The sequence below is a fragment of the Mauremys reevesii genome, linkage group 1, assembly GCF_016161935.1.
Source record: "Mauremys reevesii isolate NIE-2019 linkage group 1, ASM1616193v1, whole genome shotgun sequence".
Classification (NCBI taxonomy): Eukaryota; Metazoa; Chordata; order Testudines; family Geoemydidae; genus Mauremys; species Mauremys reevesii.
In genome coordinates this window covers 19,540,533-19,558,661 of record NC_052623.1, presented here as the reverse complement: position 1 = coordinate 19,558,661, position 18,129 = coordinate 19,540,533, and the positions used below count along the sequence as shown (strand labels likewise).

The 18,129-nt window shown below is 45.0% G+C and overlaps 1 long non-coding RNA gene across 2 annotated transcripts in view; it reads left to right on the top strand.

Moving 5' to 3' along the window:
* Nucleotides 1–18,067, top strand: part of LOC120380020 — a 20,639-nt gene extending 2,572 nt beyond the window's left edge. Inside the window, exons 2-3 of one of the 2 annotated variants that reach the window (XR_005587626.1) lie at nucleotides 1,585–1,682; nucleotides 17,907–18,067. This is a non-coding gene — a long non-coding RNA (uncharacterized LOC120380020). Of the gene's footprint in view, nucleotides 1–1,584; nucleotides 1,683–2,694; nucleotides 2,877–17,906 lie in introns of those variants that run through there. The other variant, XR_005587625.1, reaches the window with a different exon arrangement.
* The last annotated feature ends 62 nt before the right edge of the window (nucleotides 18,068–18,129 follow it).

The following is an 18,129-nucleotide window of genomic DNA, read 5'->3' as shown; positions in this document are numbered from 1 at the left end:
GAGCTCCTTCAAGTCTGTCACTGTAAGACAGGTTTTCCAGTCTTTAAATCATTCTTGTAGCTCTTCTCTGACTCCCAATTTGTATTGGCTCTGGAGAGGCTCCCACAAGGGGTGCCCAGGTTTGCCAACTGTTAGTGGCTTTTGTGATTTGTCATGTCCACAGGGCAAGTCAACCAAATTGCTCTTCCTGGTACGCCATGTCCCATACGCACAGTGAGCTACTCCCGGCTAAGTACTTGTTGCTGACCTTTCCTCTTTAGAAGAATCAGTATGTTTCTTAAAAGCCAAATTTGAGGACAATAGAGAACATGCTATAACACTGGAAAATGTTATGCTGTCTCTGTGGAATGTAATTTCTTTTCTTTCCTCTTGACCCCTCTCATGTTAGAAGAATGCAGTGCTGAAAACGTGAAAATTTAAAACAAAAATTGTGGACGAACTGCAGTTTCCACCCCCTTTCTTCTCAGTGCCGTTTGAACAAGCAGCCAAGTTTCTTTGGGCTGTTAAATGCTTTTACCTGCTGTGTCCAAGTCAAAAGTTAAATAATGTGTGAATGGATGTAAAAGGAAAAACAAGACACACAGAGAGCAAGAGTTCCTCTTACGACAAGATAATTGTTACGCTCTTGGAAACAAATAACAAACTCCTCTTTTCTGTGCTTGTGTCCATGAAGTCTTGACAGATACAACTGAAGTTAATTACCTGCGTGTTTCTTTGTGCTTCTACTCCGGGGCTTGAGCCTGTAAATACTACGCGGTGTATCGCTTACTACCATGAGTGGCTGCTCTGTTGAAGTTGAGACTAGTCATGAGAGACTATGGGCCAGATGCTTAAAGATGCAGGAAGGTCCCCAGTGCTTTTGAAAACCCCAGCAGGCGCCTATCTGTGTCTTTAGGCATCTAAATACCTGTACAAATCTGGCTCCGTAGGCTTAGTCGTGCACTGTGGACGTCATTTGGAGAAATATCAGGCTATGTGTCCATTGGTAATTGTCTGTAGTATCAGGTCTTTGACTGGCAACAAGAATGATATGGATGCCATTGGGAAGATGAAAGGCCTAAGTTAAATACTTCCCAGTATTGAGGAGGGGTAGGGTTTCCAAAAGCACATAATACTGGACTAGCATTAGGTCAGGGCTGGGCACTTCCCAAATCCCACCCTAGTTGGAGCTCCAGAGCTCACAGTGATAGATATTTAGCTGGGAGCATTTGCTGTAAGGAAATATCTCAATAAAAGTGTTTTTAAAAGACAAAAGTGATTGTGGAAATGACTTCTTGAGCAGGCTGGGAAATAATCCCACCCACCCACACAGTGCTGAACTCAATGTGTCAATGGGCCTGCCTTTATCACATGCACACACACACCAAAAAAAAAAAAGTGTATGGCTTTTGTGTACAGGAAGTAGCAAAGCAGACTTGCCAACAGGAGAAAGCTATATCAGTTAACTAACTAGTGTCATTGACACCTCTTTTCTTCTCAATGGTTGTTTGCTGTTCTTTAAGGTTAGAAAGTTTTTGCAGTTAAGTTCAGTAAGTTGCCATTCATACACAGCCGCCTGTTCACACTTGCTTGTTTATACCACAGTGGGGTCTCTTTTGTTGTTTGGAAAGTCAAGCACCTCAGGTGATGTTAGACTGTGGAGTCTATACACAACTCCTGCAAACCCAGCTCCTTGGTCTCAGGTAACAAGTAATCTTTAATTCTTCTTCTTTTAAAGTGTTGTAAAGCCTTATCTTCAGATGAATTGGGTTGGTTTTAGTTGTAGTATTTGGGTATTTAATCTAAGCACTATACCCAGATGTACAGACACTCTTTTCTCAACCTATGTATTACACACTATTTTTAACATTAGCTTTAATAAAATGTTTGGGTGGATATGGATAGATAAAATTGAAAATGCTCCTTTCTGCTTCTATTTCAAGACGGTGGTGCATGGTAATGAACAGCCTTTCTGTGGCACCTCTCCTCCCAAGATCCTCAAGTGCTCCAGAAGCATTAATTCTCACAACTGCATTATTGTCCCCTTTTTAGGGAGAAGGGGTTAAACCGAGGAACAAGAGGTTAAGTGAAAAGAGAACAGGAGTACTTGTGGGACCTTAGAGACTAACAAATTTACACCATACACACCCATTGTTTCATGTTCTCTACAGTGTGTATGGTAACACCCATTGTTTCATATTCTCTGTGTATATATATATGTATCTTCCTACTGTATTTTCCCGCTACATGCATCTGAAGAAGTGAGCTGTAGCCCATGAAAGCTTATGCTCAAATAAATTTGGTAGTTTCTAAGGTGCCACAAGTCCTCCTGTTCTTTTTGCGGATACAGACTAACACGGCTGCTACTCTGAAACCTGAGGTTAAGTGAGTGACTTTCAGCAAATCTCAGAGCAAGTTAATGGCATAGCCAGGAATAGAACCTAGGAGTCCTGACTCCAGACCCCTGCTCTAAGCAAACTGAATTGGCAGTACTGCGTGGCTGGGGAAAACCAGACAGCCTGTTTACACCATCACCGACGGTAACTTTTACAACTGGTCAAAGAGATGGGTTGAGGGAAAGAGTTTTGTTTTGTCAAGTCTGGGACTGTGCAAAGATTGATGGTTTGGGAGCCATGGGCCTATGAAAACCTGTTTTTTTCCCCCCAATTTCAATTCAGACCCTCCATGTTTCATTCTGAATTTTGGGTTCAACAGAAAACAAAAACTCAAATCAAAACTCAACCAAAACTTCCAAATTTTGCTTGATTATGAGTTGAAACTATGAGCTGAGCATGGCTTCCACCTGCAGCTGTAAATGGGACCCAGGCCAACTTGAGACTTGATCAGAACTGGTGAACTTTAGCAAATGTTTCAGCGAGTCAGAGTTTCAACTTGATACGCACCTCCACTCTGAACTCAGGTGAGTTTTGCCTTGCTTGGGCTTTAAGATCATTTTGCACATTTTCAGCTGTGGCTACAGCATTGTCATTGCTCCTTTGCTATTACAAGTAACATTGCCGCATTATTTTTCCTGCCTTCAGTTTCCATTGTCAGCTCCTCAGGGCAAAGACCATGGGCCTGATTCTGCATCCTAGTGTAAATCAGGAGTTACCTACTCAAATCAGTGTGATCTCTAGTAAAATAATAGTCATGCATTCTGCTTTTCCAGCTATTTAAACAAGCCACACCAAAAAATGTGCAAATAAATAAACAATGCCACACACTACAACACATTTATATTCCAGATACCTTCAAGACTTCTTAGAACAGACCACATGTGTTTTTCTAAAAACATTTCTTTTGGCAGTTTATTCCTGGAAGATCAGGGGCCTGAGATGGCACAGGGGCTAAATGAACACCTCCTGTGGTGATAGTTACAAGGTTAGCTGCCGTTGTAAATATTTCTAGGGCGCTTGGCAAAATAACAGAACAAAATGTTATTGACTTAGGTCTCAGATAATTTTTGAGTGATTTTGTTCCCAAGAGACAAAATAGATCACAAGTTATTCAGCTCTTCCTATCATGCACAAATATAGAGTCCGTTAATACTAGACCTTTGAATCCAGACTTTCTCAAGGCCAAATATATATATGTGTGTCCATTTAGTTTCAGTCCTGTAAACATTCCAGTCACTGTTCTAAAGGCTGGAGGGATTTCAGAAATGCTACTTCCACTGTGTACTGGAAGGCTAAAAACAGAGGGCCATATTGTACCATTGGTTTTTAAGCAGAACTCCCTAGGCATTTTTTAGGTTCCAAAAGAATTGTGGTTAAAAATGATGGCGCACACAGCTTGCTATATAACTTAAGAATTAGGAGCCTGATCGTCAGCTGGTGTAAATCGGCAGTGGTGTTATGCTGATTTACTCCGGCTGAAGATGTGGTTCCTACACCAGAGTAAATATGTTGATGCGGAGGATAGGAGCATATTGTAACTTCACTTGGGGCTTGTCTGCACTATCACTTACATCAGCAAAATTTATGTCACTCGGGGGTGTGGAAAAAACACCCGAGTGACAAGTTTCGCCAGCTCAGTCCTTGTGTTGTCCATGACTGCGTAACTCACTAGTAGATTTTTTTTTTTGAGCGACTCAGTGGATTGCAGGTTGGTATTAGTTCTGTTGCAGGCTCAGTGGAAATCTGGCTTGGAATCACACACGGCTAACATTGGAGCTAAAGAATCTCTATAATTTAGGCCTTGTCCACACACACAAGTTGCCCTGCTTTAAATATGCTGGTATTGTTAAAGCAGTACAATCCCCCCTAAGGGTATAAAAGGATTTATACTGGTATAGCTATTGCTATATGGAAAGGGGAATAAGCTATACTGGTATAAGTCATCTCTAGAGGGGTATAACTGCGTCCACACTAGTTATTGTACTGGTATAACCGTATTGGTAAAATATCACACCCCTAATCAACATAGTTGTACAAAAACGTGTGCGTCGACCAGGCTTAAATCAACATGACCGATCACCAATACCGAGGTCGGAGGTTGAGCCCAGTCCAGGAGGAAGAACTTAAATGTTGTTGATGGACTGTAATCCTGAGTTCATTCATTCCTTTCTGGCCTTTAAAACAGTACAGAGGCACAGATTGGAGCGCCCACGGGAAAAAATGGGGGGTGCTGAGCACTCAGTAACAGCCCCACCGATCAGCGCCTCCCCCTCCCTCCCAGCACCTCCCCCCCGCCGTGGATCAGCTGTTCTGCAGTATGCAGAAGCCTGGGGGGTGCACTCAGAGGAGGGGCAGGAAGAGGCAGGGAAGGGGCGGAGTGGGGGTGGGACCTTGGGTGGAGCCAAGGGGAGCATCCCCCGGCACATCAGAAAGTCGGCATCTATGGGCGCTACTACACTGCAGCGCTTGCAGCTGGCAGCTGCGCCCAGGCGCACTGCCAGGCCAGGGCTGCAGGTGTGGCCAGTGTCCCACACTCACCAGCGCTGCAGTGTTTGACTTTGCATTTGCAGCATGTGATGCAGCCCAGCAGTATCGCAGCAGGCAGCACGTGCTTTGCAAAGTGTTTCAAGAGGGGGGGGTGACCAGAGGTGGGGGGGAGGAGAGAGGAGATTGGGAACTGACACTGTTGTGCAAAACCCACTTTTTTAACCCCCCACACTTCAAACATAACATCCAGCATGCTCTCTCCCCCCTCCCCCCCCCCCCCCCCCTCCCCTCTCTCTCTCAAGCAAACACTAATCCCTGTGAATCAGGGAGGAGGATGGAGGAGGATCTCATTCAGATTGATCACACAGAGGAGCAGTGAAGCAGAGCAGCTCAGCAGTCTCCGTAGAGCACGGAGCTTCACAACAAAGCACAAAGAACAAGAAAACAAAGATAACAAAACAAAAACAAAATTTATAAAGCTAAAAGCATTCTGGGATTATACCCCCCTGGAATGAGGCAGCGCTGGTGTGTGTGTGGCCGATGACCAGCGCTGCAGCACCAGCGCCTGGATCCTTATTCCCCCCCCATGCTGAGTGAGGTGTGCGCTGGCCAGCGCTGCAGCAGGAGTTGCAGCTGAAGTGCCCAAGTGTGGGTGTTTACTAATTGCAGTGCTGGAAAGCCTCCACCAGCGCTGCAACTCGCAAGTATATCCATACCCTATGAAACAGTATGTCTTGTTGCAAAGGCAGTTGTGTTACAGTTCACTGCATCAAGATGGAGCATGATTATGGAAGTAAAATCATAGAAGACAGGTTATTTGAAATCTGAATTTGGACACTTTTTAGTAGGCTTGCATTATTACCATCCAGTCAGCTCAGCGTCAGTCAACTGGGGTTTTAGCACATTCTGATTGAGTCAGTCAGAAATGTGTAACAGGCTAGATGCTGAAAATGCAAGCTGGTAAAAGTGTATCAGTATCTAACGATGGAAACAAAAGAGTGGGGTACCTAGTTAGCTAGTAGGTTGGGTCCTTGATTATTGTGTTTCCTGTGTTTTGCTTATATAATTCCATGCTTTTCTGACAACACTTCTGCCATTTTAGGGCTGAGAAAGACAATACGTATTATTGTTTATATTATAACAGCCCCAAAAGATCCCAACTGAGATCTGGGCTCTTCCGTGCTAGGCACTGTATATACACATACTGAAGCCAGGTCTACACTGGAAAAGGTTTGCCTGTGTAGCTATACCAGCAAACCCTCCTAGCGGAGGCGTAATTTATACCAGCAAAAGAGTGCGTTTGTGGTATACCGTATACTCGTTCCCCAAGTGAAATAAGCTATCCTAGCAAAAACACTGTTATACTGGTGATAACCGTGTCTACACTAGGGCTTTTGCTGGCATAGAAATGCCGCCAAAAATCACACCCCTCACCAACATTGCTGTGCTGGCAGAGGTTCTAATGCAGACTTGGCCTGAGAGACAGTTCCTGCCACAAAGACTTTATCATCTTAACAGACAACGACAGATGAAGGGAAGTGGGGAAACAGAGGCACCAGATACTACAGTAATGGGGGCTATATAAGTACTAAAGAGGTATTGAGGTACAGAGTGATGAAGTCCCTGTCTCAGTGCCACGAAGCAGTTCAGTGTCAGAGCTGGGAGTGGAACCAGGGAGCCTGATGCCTCAGCTAGTGTTCAGTCCGCTGATCAAACACTCTATGGTTTGTGTTTCACTCCACAGAAACCTGTCTGGATTTTTTTCAGCCAGCACAGAATCACAGCAAGCCTGTGCAGTGTGGAGGATCAGGCTCTCCATGTTACTGGAGATGATACATAAGCCAGAAAGAACACATCTGGATATCACAGATCCCAGGTCGAACTTGTAGTGTGGCCAGTTAGAAAAAGCAACTTTTCCCTTGTAAACTGAGCAAAGTTGCTATGATGTCATTGAGACATAATAAACACAGAATCCCACAATGCTATTTGTATAGTCACTTTTCTGAGTGAAGCCCCACTTTAATATTACTTTTACTTGAGCTTTAGTGTAGCTTCTACTTAATTTTTTAACAGTTTTATTACTAAAGGCCCCAACAGAAGAATGGGCCATTCCTAACCTCTTCAGAGTCACTGTCCTGAGCTGTGAATCTGCTTCATCAGCAAATTCGCTTAATACCCCTTTCTTATGAACGGTTGGCAGAATACATCCTAACTTAGTTACCATCTGTTGGGTGAGTGCATTGGTAGGCACCTTTATTCTGCAGAGTATTGATTTGATAGATTGTAAATGTATTCAGCCAGGCCACCTTGTACTATCTATGTAGGCACTTATGTGGCTTCCACTTCCAATAATATCAGCACCTCACAATCTTGAATGTATTTATCCTCACAAGCCTCCTGGGAGGCAAGGCAGTGCTATTACAGATGGGTAATTGAGGCCCAGAGAGGCTAAGTGACTTGCCTAAGGTCACCGCCAGGAATTAAACACGTGTCCTCACCTAGCCCCCTAACCACTGGACCATCCTGTATTCTCGGTGGAGTGTGGAGAAAGCTCTGCACTATGAACTTTTGCTGGCATAGCTGTGACATGGTGGGAGCCCAGACTGAGAAAGCTGGGGTGGCAAAATCCCTAGTGTAGACACAGTTATACCGGCAAAATTTTGCTTTGCCAGTATAGCTTATTTCATTTATGTGGGAGGTGCAGGCTGGAATGAGCTATCCCGGGAAAAGTGGGGTTTTGCTGATATGCCTGCGCACTGTGACTGCTTTGTTGATATAGCACTGGTATAGCCACACCAGCAAGGCCTTCCTAATGTAGGCTGGCTGCAGTCAAAGCAAGGCCAGGTCAGTACTTAGGTTGGAAGCCTACAAGGAAAACTGAATTGCTGCAGGAGATGCGTGCAGTGAACAGTGGATCCCTGGCCTCTGGACACTACTGTAATGTAAGTATGAAAAACTAGTAACTGAGTGATGCTGGTTTCATAGAGCAGCTGTCTGACATGGTAATAAAGCCCCAAAGATTGAACATATGAGTTTCACCCTCCTAAGTTGACAGTACTATTGTTTCAGTGGGATGCAGCTGCCAGGGGAGGCCAGAGTCCTGCAAGGTGAATCCGTCCCTGCAGGTAAGTTGGACTGATCCATGGAGAGATTTGTAAATGAGGACTTGAATCTGGTTTGGTATTCAACAGGGAGGCCAGGATAGAGTGGAGCATGGGGCACTGTGTTCTTGGGTGGCCTGGGTTGCTGAACTGACAGCTGTGCAGTGAACCAGTGGTAGATTTTTTTTTTAGGTCAGCAGGTTCATAGCTAGGTAAAAGAATTCAGTATCAAAGGACTTAGGAACTGACAGCTCAGAGGGTCATTCATCTGGCAGGATGGGGAATATTTCCAGCTAGTGACAAGGCAGGTCATCTGGGTGCAGTAGTGTGGGGGATCCAGAAAGGTTTCAGGCAGGTGGGAGGCAGCGTTGCTGAGCAGGACCGTGCCCTCTAGACAAAGGTTCCAGAATGCTCAGAAACCCTGCCTGATCTCCCTCACTAGTGCACGCAGCAGTCTGGCCTCCCAGCACTGAAAGCATTTCGTTCCCAGGAATCATCCACCTGAGAGCTGCTCGGAATTCTGAGGGTTAAATCAAATTTGGTTTTCATCCAAGACCTTGCAGCTGAATTTCAGCCCAGAGTGAGTTTTTATGGCTGAATTATAGACCCCAGAAAAACGGGTTTATAATGGAAATTATGACAGACCCTTAATCGTAGTAGCAGGAACCGCGCCATTGTAATATACTTACAAACGGGCATTATCCTGCGGGGTATTATAAAAGAAAAAAGGCTGCTGCCATGGTCTGCACCACCAAATATCAGTACAGGTTGGGGCCTCCGTTGGAGGAGGAAAAAGGCTGACTGCCAAAATGAATTTGGTTTAAAAAAATGTATCCCCTCCAACCTGCTGTCAAATCCCATCTCTGCATAGGAGCAGGATTTAAGGTCAGTGTCTGAATAAAGCCTTTTTACAGCTCCGAGAAAGGGAAAATAAATGCGTAGGACAAATACAAAGTGACACCAGGTATCCACTTGATCAACTCAAGTTATACTGTACAAAACGACACCGTGTATCGTAGAGAACAGTTCTGTGCTGACCCCAAGGGAGATGGCCTAGGGCAGCGGTTGTCAACTTTTCCATACCGTGATCCAGTGTTATAAGAAAAAAAAAGGTTCAGGGCTCCCACTCTCCCACCAAGCCATAAAGAAAGGGGCCTGTTCACAGCCCTCAGGTTCCAAACGTAGGGTCTATTCTAGGTGACCAAATTAGGTTCATCTGCCCCCTCTCGGATCACTTAAATAATACAGAGCTGAATTTACTGTGGCTCTGGCAGCAAATGATAAAATAAATAAATGATGGTCAAATTTTATTGGCTTATTCGCTGATGATTTCTTGAAAATGACTTATGGAAGCTATGATTTATGCTGCTCCAGGCTTTATCTGCTGCTGTCTTGGCTGGCACATCCTTATTACAGAGAATTATGGGTTTCAATGGCCTTTCCCAATTAAATAAATTAAAACAAATATATATACTTTAATGGAAGAGACTTTATTGATGGCCAGCTTGAAAATGCTTTTTTATGCAGCATTGACCTGATCCAAAGTCCACTGACTTCAATGAGTTTTGAATCAGGCTTTGTCTTTGCTTTAAAAAAAAAAATTAGTACCAACAATAGTGCAGTAGCCTAACTCCACAAGAATTTAAAATTAGGTTCTGTTTCCCCCAAAAAGCTTTTCCATGCAAGGCTTTTAAAGCTCAGCACCTCCGGGGAGGCACAGCATTCCAGATATTTTAGTAGCTGTTGTTTGAAGACTAAAGATATTCCTCCCGTAACGAACCTCCCCGTTTTTACTCTTCATGCCAGCCATCCCACCCTCTCAATATCTCCTAGCGAAACATTTTGCAATGCATCACACACTGTTTGTGGCCAAACACATTTTTGGCTCCTACGTGTGATGTAGAACCTTCTTCCAGCTCTTTAGACACTTTCTCAGATTGTTCCTTGCCAGACCTTTTTTTTATTTTTTGGCCTGGTGGAATGAACAAGAGATTTCTGCCTCTCTCTCTCTCTCTCTTTTTTTTTTTAGTTTAAAGATGCTTTCTCCCCCCGTGTGCTTTGAGAATGTCTGGCTTGTCACTTCAGTGTCTGTCTCAAATGCATTCTGTTTCTCAAACAAACATTTGGTCTTCCTCCTCCTCCCGCCCCCATATCTTTCTAAAACAAAACAAAAACAAAAAAGGAGCAATTACACATTATTTTTGCACTGGTGAGAATGATCACATGAAAGTGGGTAACACAAACATTATTAACTGGAAAAACATGGGAGTTGTCCGCAAAATATTAGGATGACTCAGTTATGTACTTAAAAAAATAATAAAGTGGCAAATTTAGGGACATTGTTAGCATCAGTTCATAAACCATTGCTGTTATCACGTGTCTCGGGGTTGGGGAGGAGACTAGAGGTAGGGTCAGATTCTCAGCTTGATGTAAACCTCAGGGTGTGACTCGGAATTAACTTTTAGTGCCTGATCCTGCGCATGTTCTTTACTATTGACTTCAGTGAGTACAGGATTCCTAGATGTTCAGGGCAGGAGGACCACTGTGATCATCTAGTCTGACCTGCACCACTCAGGCCCAAGAACCCTACTCAAGTAATTAAAGCACCAAGCCCATAACGTCTCTTTGAGCTGTGGCATATCTTCTGGAAACATCTTATCAGGATCAAGCCGTTAGCGATGATGGGCAGTAAAAGACAAGTTACTTGTTTAAAATCATCTGTAAACACGCATTCCATTTAGATATAACAGCAACAAAATATGCAATAATAGAGCTCTGGCCAGTTCTCTACCAAGGTAATTCTATGATCCCTGACACCATGGTATCTGTGTGATAAGGATTTCAAAATAGAAATGATTATTTATATTTTGCTAGCGCTTAAAGTCTCAGTAATAATCAGGGCCCTGCTGTGCTAGGTGCTGTACATACACATGGAGACAGTCCCTGCCCCAAAGAGTTTACAGTCTAAATAGACAAGTAGTGAAAGAGGAAACAGAGAAGTGAAGCAACTTGCCCAGGAGAACTAGAACACCAGTGCCCTGAGGGCTCTGCTCACTAGACTGTTCGTCTCGGTTACACTACGCTTAGGATAACAGTCTGTAGGAGCTGTAGCTTGATTGGTTGGTTGGTTTGTTTACAGGTGACTGTGTTGGCTCTACGCATGTGCGAAGAATTAATTGAGGGAAAGCTAAGGCCCTGTCTAAGGAAATTTGACCTGCTGCAAATGCCTACAGCAGATACACCATCCTGGTGCACAGTGAGGCTTATACCGATGCAGGTTGACCCATTCATGTACCAAAGGTGGCCTGCACCCATTAGGGGTTTGCAGCAATGTAACTCTTACCGACACATGGCCTGTGTTATACAGGAGATCGGGCTGATGATCACAATGGTCCCTTCTGGCCTTGGAAGCTATGATGTTGTTATGCTGGCGTGACTTTCCTTAATGCAGACTGGGCTTCCGCCCAAGGAATGGATTTTCCATTTAGTTGTGAAAGTGGAGAGCTCGTTCTTTGCTCATTGCAGTGGACGATCAGAACAACTGGTGCAGTTTGTCCCGTTCTTGCAGTGAAAGGGCGTTTCTTTCTGGGGAAGATGCTACAATGATTTCCTTACAGAGGTGCAGCCACAAAAGGTCGGCGGCTCAGAGGGTTCCGGGCATCTGCAGAAGGCCAGTGCCATCTGCACAGAAGCCCTGCTACCTGAGTACTTGCTAGTGTAACCCCAGTAGAGCTATATCTGGCTGTGGCTTCTTCCGGGGCAAAGGGTCGGGGGGCCAGACACCCATAGAACAGTGAATATGAGTCAGGGCTCTATGAACTGTTCCAGGGAAGTTTCACAAGGCTGGTGGAGAGACGATGTACATCCTCCCCTGTTCCCCCACCGCCTCATGGACAGACACTAGACTTCGTGGAGAGCCCCCTACAGGGGAGAGGAGGGATGGTGCCATGGAGACACCCAACCCCCCTTTCTGCACAGAAGGGGTGAGATCCATGCTTGTAGGAGCTCATCACAAGCAGATCACAGGATCCAAGGCCTGGCCACAGCATTTCTAAAATTAGGTGTAGGTTACTAAGGGTTGATCCTTGCTGCAGTCGTTATTCAGGTCAAACACCAACAGAAATCCTTCAGTGTGTGCAGCAGGGCTGGAGGATCGGGTCCAGTGGGTGGGGTCTGTCCACACCTTTCACATTTTCAGACAGATTTTAGAACTATTTTGAGATTTACGTGCATGCAATACGCTACCTTCTCAGCATCTCCATTCCAGGCTGAAGTCTTCAGAGACTTCCAGAGACATATTACAGAGTTTTGCACATAAGAAAAGCACACCATTATTTTTCATTCTTGATTTACCTCAGAAATCTTGGAAGCTTTTTCTCTTTCCCCCTCCCATAGGACCTCAGTCAGCACTCCCTCCCCCAGCAACCTGCCCATGGACCTCAGCGGTGGGTGGGAGGGAGGAGGAGAATGTTGCCTAGTAAGGAGAGCTAAACAGGGCCTGTATCTTTTTTTTCTCAGAATGTTACCTTGATGAATTACCTAGAATTTTCCTGTCAAGCTCTCTTCTTTTCAAGGGACATGATGATGGATTTCAAACACAGTTGCACTTCATCGAAGAGAGAATAAGCTTCATGAATATTTACCCTGTAGATTTCCTTAGTTAAAATGAATATTTGTTCTGCAGATTCCACACAATTAAGTGAATACGTTGATATGTAATAGCCTGGGTTGCCTGAGAGCGGGAAGGTGTCCAAGTGGTAGCATAGCAGTGCTACAAGGAGGGGCAAATCTGGAATAACACAATGGTGAATTAGTCCCTGAAACTTCAAAATTGCCCACAGAAATGTTATGCTTTGGTGTGTTCCTGTTTTGAAAACATTTGGCATGCGGAAGAACGATGAAATCCATCACGGCATTCCTTATTCAGACACAAATAGTTACACACTTGGTTATGACGTCGCAGACATTCATGAACATCAATATTCAGTTTCACTTTCTGGTTGGTTAGTTTAGAAAGAGGTGTGTGTGTGAGTGTCTGAGTAATCCAAAAGGGGTTCTGTAGCAGTGTTCATATGTATATGTTGAGGTGTGTATTTCAGAGGTTTATAGTATGAACCAAACAGCATAACCAGATTTTTGTAAGTAAACAGAAACACTAACTATAAACAGTCAAATTGAAATCAGGTAGTAGAACATATGCAGCTTCTGAGAAAAATCTGAGCTGTCATTAAAAGACTCCGCCTCCAAAATTTTCCAGGTAGTTTTGTCTAACCGTGAAAACAGCTTCTTCATTATTTCCTATAGAGAACATAAGAATGGCCATATAGGGTCAGACCAATGGTCCATCTAGCCCAGTATCCTGTCTTCAGACAATGGAATGAACAGAACAGGGCAATTATCCAGTGATCCATCCCCTGTCCTCCACTCCCAGCTTCTGGCAGTCAGAGGATTGGGGCATGCAGAGACGAACATAAGAATGGCCATATTTGGTCAGATCCATGGGAATCAGGACCGATGTGTTTTAGCCTTTAAAGTGTGGGGCCTGATTTTCAGAGGCACAACACCTGCAACTGGGGGCATGTTTCCATAGGTGCTCACCACCCAGCAGTTCTCTTTGGAAGGCGTCAAAAGGGCTCAGCTCAGCTGAAAAACTGGCCCCTTATTTGTGGAAAATCTGGCCCTGACTGTGTGTGATGAGTGCTTGAAAATCTGCCCCAGTAGGGTCCAATCCTGTTCTTGCTGAGGTCAGCAGGAGTTTTGCCGTTGACCTCAGTGTGAGCAGGAGGGATCTAATGGGCACTGATGAGAGCCTCAGACAGCACCGGGGATGGAGGGGGTGGGGATGTAAGCTAACGCCTAACAAATTTCAGCAGGTTTTACAAGGGAAGACCAAATAAAAACCTAACTCTGTCTTGTACGGTACGTGGTTACACGGCCAAGGGTGTAGCTGATAAAGGATTTCCTAGTCCAAAATGTTCTAAATTTAGTTTTAAATGACAGTGTTTTGTTCACATTTAACAGTTATTGTCACCTTAAATTATATGTTGATGGTGATCTCCATTAACCTCTCCTCTACCTCCACCAGAATATACAGATTTCCCTGTAGGCTACACAAAGAAATGTTTTGTTGAGGCAGAAAAACTCTGGACCACTTTGTAATTCCCCCACCTTGGTGCTGTATGTTTTACATTTCAGAAATAGAAGATGCAGCCAACTGTGCAACCCCGCCCATGAGAAATATGGGCCCCAATCCTATAATGAAAAGCCCACAGCAAGATCAGAACCATCATTAATAACATGCACTTGTAACATTTATGTGTGTATACTTCAGGGCCTTGCTCAAGCGATTAGAATAAAGATTCTGTCACAAGTTCTAATATTTAAATGCCTTGGAGGATGGGGGGGCGAGGAAAGGAGTGGTTAATTCTGCCAGAAAAACTGGTTTCAGATTTAACCAAGCTATTTTAAAAAGCTATTATGATTTCCAAGTTAAAAAAAAAAAGATTTTTTTTTCAAATGTACTTTTGTTCTAACTGGAAAGTTATTTCCTAAACGGAGCTCGTCATATCAGGGGCCAGATGTGCTCAACCTCCACCGGCAGGGCCAGAGTTGCAGAAGAGCTCAGCTCCCAGTTAGGCAACAAACTAAGTAACCAGATTTTCACAGGAGCTCAGCGTGTTTGCTGTGCAGGGCCGGCTTTAGGAACTGCGGGGCCCGATTTGAATACCCGGCGGCAGTCCGAGTCTTCGGCGGCACTTCGGCAGCAGGGGGTCCTTCCCTTGCTCCGGGTCTTCCGCGGACCCCCCGCCGCCAAAATGCCGCTGAAGACCCGGACCACTGCCGGGTGTGTAAAAAAAATTTAAAAATTAAAAAGGCACCTAAGGAGCAGGGCCCTCCTAGGCGTGGGGCCCGATTCTGAGAAATCAGGGGAATTGGCCTAAAGCCGGCCCTGTTGGTGTGGAGCTGTTTTGAAAAGCTGGCCCTTATTTACACAGATAAACAGGAGCTGAGCTCTCCCAAAAATCTGGCCTTTAGGCTACTCTGACCACTAAGGCCCCGCTCTTGCAGTTTTGTGCAGGCAGAAGTCATTGGGACTCCACACACGTGTATGGATGCAGCCACGTGGGACAACTCGGAGAATCGGGGCCTGAAAGAGAAACTAGCAGTGATAATGAAGCTTAACAAATGTGTCCTAAGCAGACGCATTGTACTATCTCACCTGTCATTCACACACAACTGTACCTCAGACAGGTAATATTTTCATGGAGAAGCATAACTGCACAGTCCCATTCTTTTATGCGACTTTCTAGTCATAGTGGCAAAATTATATTCAACTGCTCAGTGATTTTTTAACCATCTAGACGTTCACTTTGGAGGGGGGGCGGGGTTGTGCACATCTGTTGTCCAAGCATCTGAAGCTGCTTGACGGACACACTGTGGTGGGGTCTATGTGCCCGCTGCACCCCAGCAAGGAAAGACAGGGGATTCCTTGTACTGCAGGAAAAATACCTGCTCCGCCTTGGAGGGAATGTTCAGGCTGTGCCCCTTGGAGAGGGGGCCCGACAGCGAGTTTTTTATTAATGAAGGCGGCCTCTAAAAAGCAGTATTTGGGGCATGGATGAGACCTTTGCTTCATGGGAGGAATATGCGCTCCACAGACTCCAGGCTGAAAGGTCCTTTGCTTGCATGGTCTGCAGCCAAATGGCACAGAGCTTTAAAGAGGCTGGGCTTGATTCCCCCTCACATCCCTGAAGTCAGTGGTATTGCACTGGTGTGAATGAGAGGAGCACCAGACCCTCTGAGCTTAATCTATGTTAGGGGGCTGGTGGTGTAGCATCCCCTGGGGAACCAGGCCTGATTGCTGAAAGTTTAGTCATCCCTCTCATAGGGACTCTAGGATAAAACCCCACAACTACAGTATATCTTAGAGTCATAGACTTTAAGGTCAGAAGGGACCATTATGATCGTCTAGTCTGACCTCCTGCACAGTGCAGGCCGCAGAATCTCACCCACCCACTCCCGTAACAAGCCCCTAACCTATGTCTGAGCCACCGAAGTCCTCAAATCATGGTTTAAAGACTTCAAAGTGCAGAGAATCCTCCAGCAAGTGACCCGTGTCCCATGCTGCAGAAGAAGGTGAAAAATCCCCAGGGCCTCTGCCAATCTGCCCTGGAGGAAAATTCCTTCCTGACCCCAAATATGGCGATCAGCTAAACCCTGAGCATGTGGGCAAGACTCACCAGCCAGACACCCAGGAAAGAATTCTCTGTAGTAACTCAGATCCCACCCCATCTAACATCCCATCACAGGCCATTGGGCATATTTACCGCTAATAGTCAAAGATCAATTAATTGCCAAAATTAGGCTATTCTCATCATACCACCTCCATAAACTTACCAAGCTTAGTCTTGAAGCCAGATATGTCTTTTGCCCCCACTGCTCCCCTTGGAAGGCTGTTCCAGGACTTCACTCCTCTAATGGTTAGAAACCTTCATCTAATTTCAGGTCTAAACTCGCTGATGGCCAGTTAATATCCATTTGTTCTTGTGTCCACATTGGTACTGATCTTAAATAATTCCTCTCCCTCCTTGGTATTTGTCCCGCTGATATATTTGTAGAAAGCAATTGTATCGCCCCCCCAGCCTTCTTTTGGTTAGGCTAAACAAGCCAAGCTCTTTGGTCTCCTGTGGACCATTCAAGGTCAATTCCTGTTGTCCCCCACACTGACTCAACAGACATGGAGGGGTCCTGTCCATTGTGGAAACAGCATGGCTCTGTTGCACTGGGTGGGCAGGGGGAGGATTTGGGGGATTGTGTATGCTGTGGACTCTGCTTCCACAGGGGTTCGCTCAGTGATGGGATCCATCAGCCATCCTTGCCTCCACACTCTGCAGAGAGGAGCTGCAGGAACCCCTGACTTCCCAGGCTTTCTGGGCAGATGGTCCCTCCTCTCTCCAGCCCTGAAGGAGATTCTCAGCATTGGTCCCCAAGCTGTGTGCTGGGGGCAGGAGCTGATGCTATGTCTCATCATAGCATCCCTTTAGTAAACAACTACCAGTGCACAAAAAAATCAGGAAAATTATTATTTAAGGACAAAAGAAAAGGGATGGGTGGGTGGAGAGGGTGTTATATAAAAGATAACAATCCTTATATCATAGAAGCATCTGCTACCCAAGATTTATGAGGTTTCATTTGGTTTTGTTTAATTCAAAAGCCTTCTTGACCCTTGCTGATTGGTAATCCCATATTTCCACTGCTAAGCCTTTGATATTTGGTGGGGGGTTTTCTGTTATAGAAGTATTATTGTAGCCATTTCATAGATTGGGTAAACTGAGGCTCAGTAAGGTTACATTTCTTGCCCACAGTGAACCAATGGTATAGTCTGGAACTGAGCCCAGGAGTCCTGGATTCTGATTGGCTGCTGAACAACTATTCTCACTCTGTCCCAGTACAAAGACTGTGGAAAATAGTGGCAGTCTCATTGTTTCCTTGTGCTCTCATCTGTCGGTCTGTAGCCACCTGATGTTGTCTTGTGTCTCAAACTTAGACTGTAAGTTCTGTGGGGCAAGGACTGCCTTTTTGTTCTGTGTTTGTACAGCACCGAGCACAATGGGGCCCAGGTCTAGGCACTATCACAATCCAAATAAGAACTATTAATAATAATAAGGGAAGGACCATACTCCCCCAAAAATTCAGACGTTTTAGAGTTAAGGACTAAGGGTTCAATTCTCTTATCACACACACTGGTGGAAACTGTAATAACTCTCTTGAACTCAGTGTATAACCAACATGAGAGTAGAATCCGGTCCTCAGCCTTCAAAATCTAGGCAGCTTGTGGATTTCTGACATGATTTTTCACCTCCATGTTGGGCTTAGTTTAATTGGGGAGGTTTAATACTGCACTGTGAATTTCTGTATTTTAATTTTGTTTTCACTATTCCAGAGCATGTGAGCGGGGGGAGGAGGGGGAGAAAACACCACCCATCCCCTCACGAGGTGTAAGATGCTGTTTATTTTCATGAGGGACTGCAGCCGCCTCATTCTCAAGAAGCGCAGCCAAGCAGATTCACAAGCAAATGAGTAAGTCACCCAGGGGACCAACCAAAAGCCTTGTTTTTCACCCTAAAAGGTGAAATGTCTTTACATAAGGCATTTGTGGAGTGTTA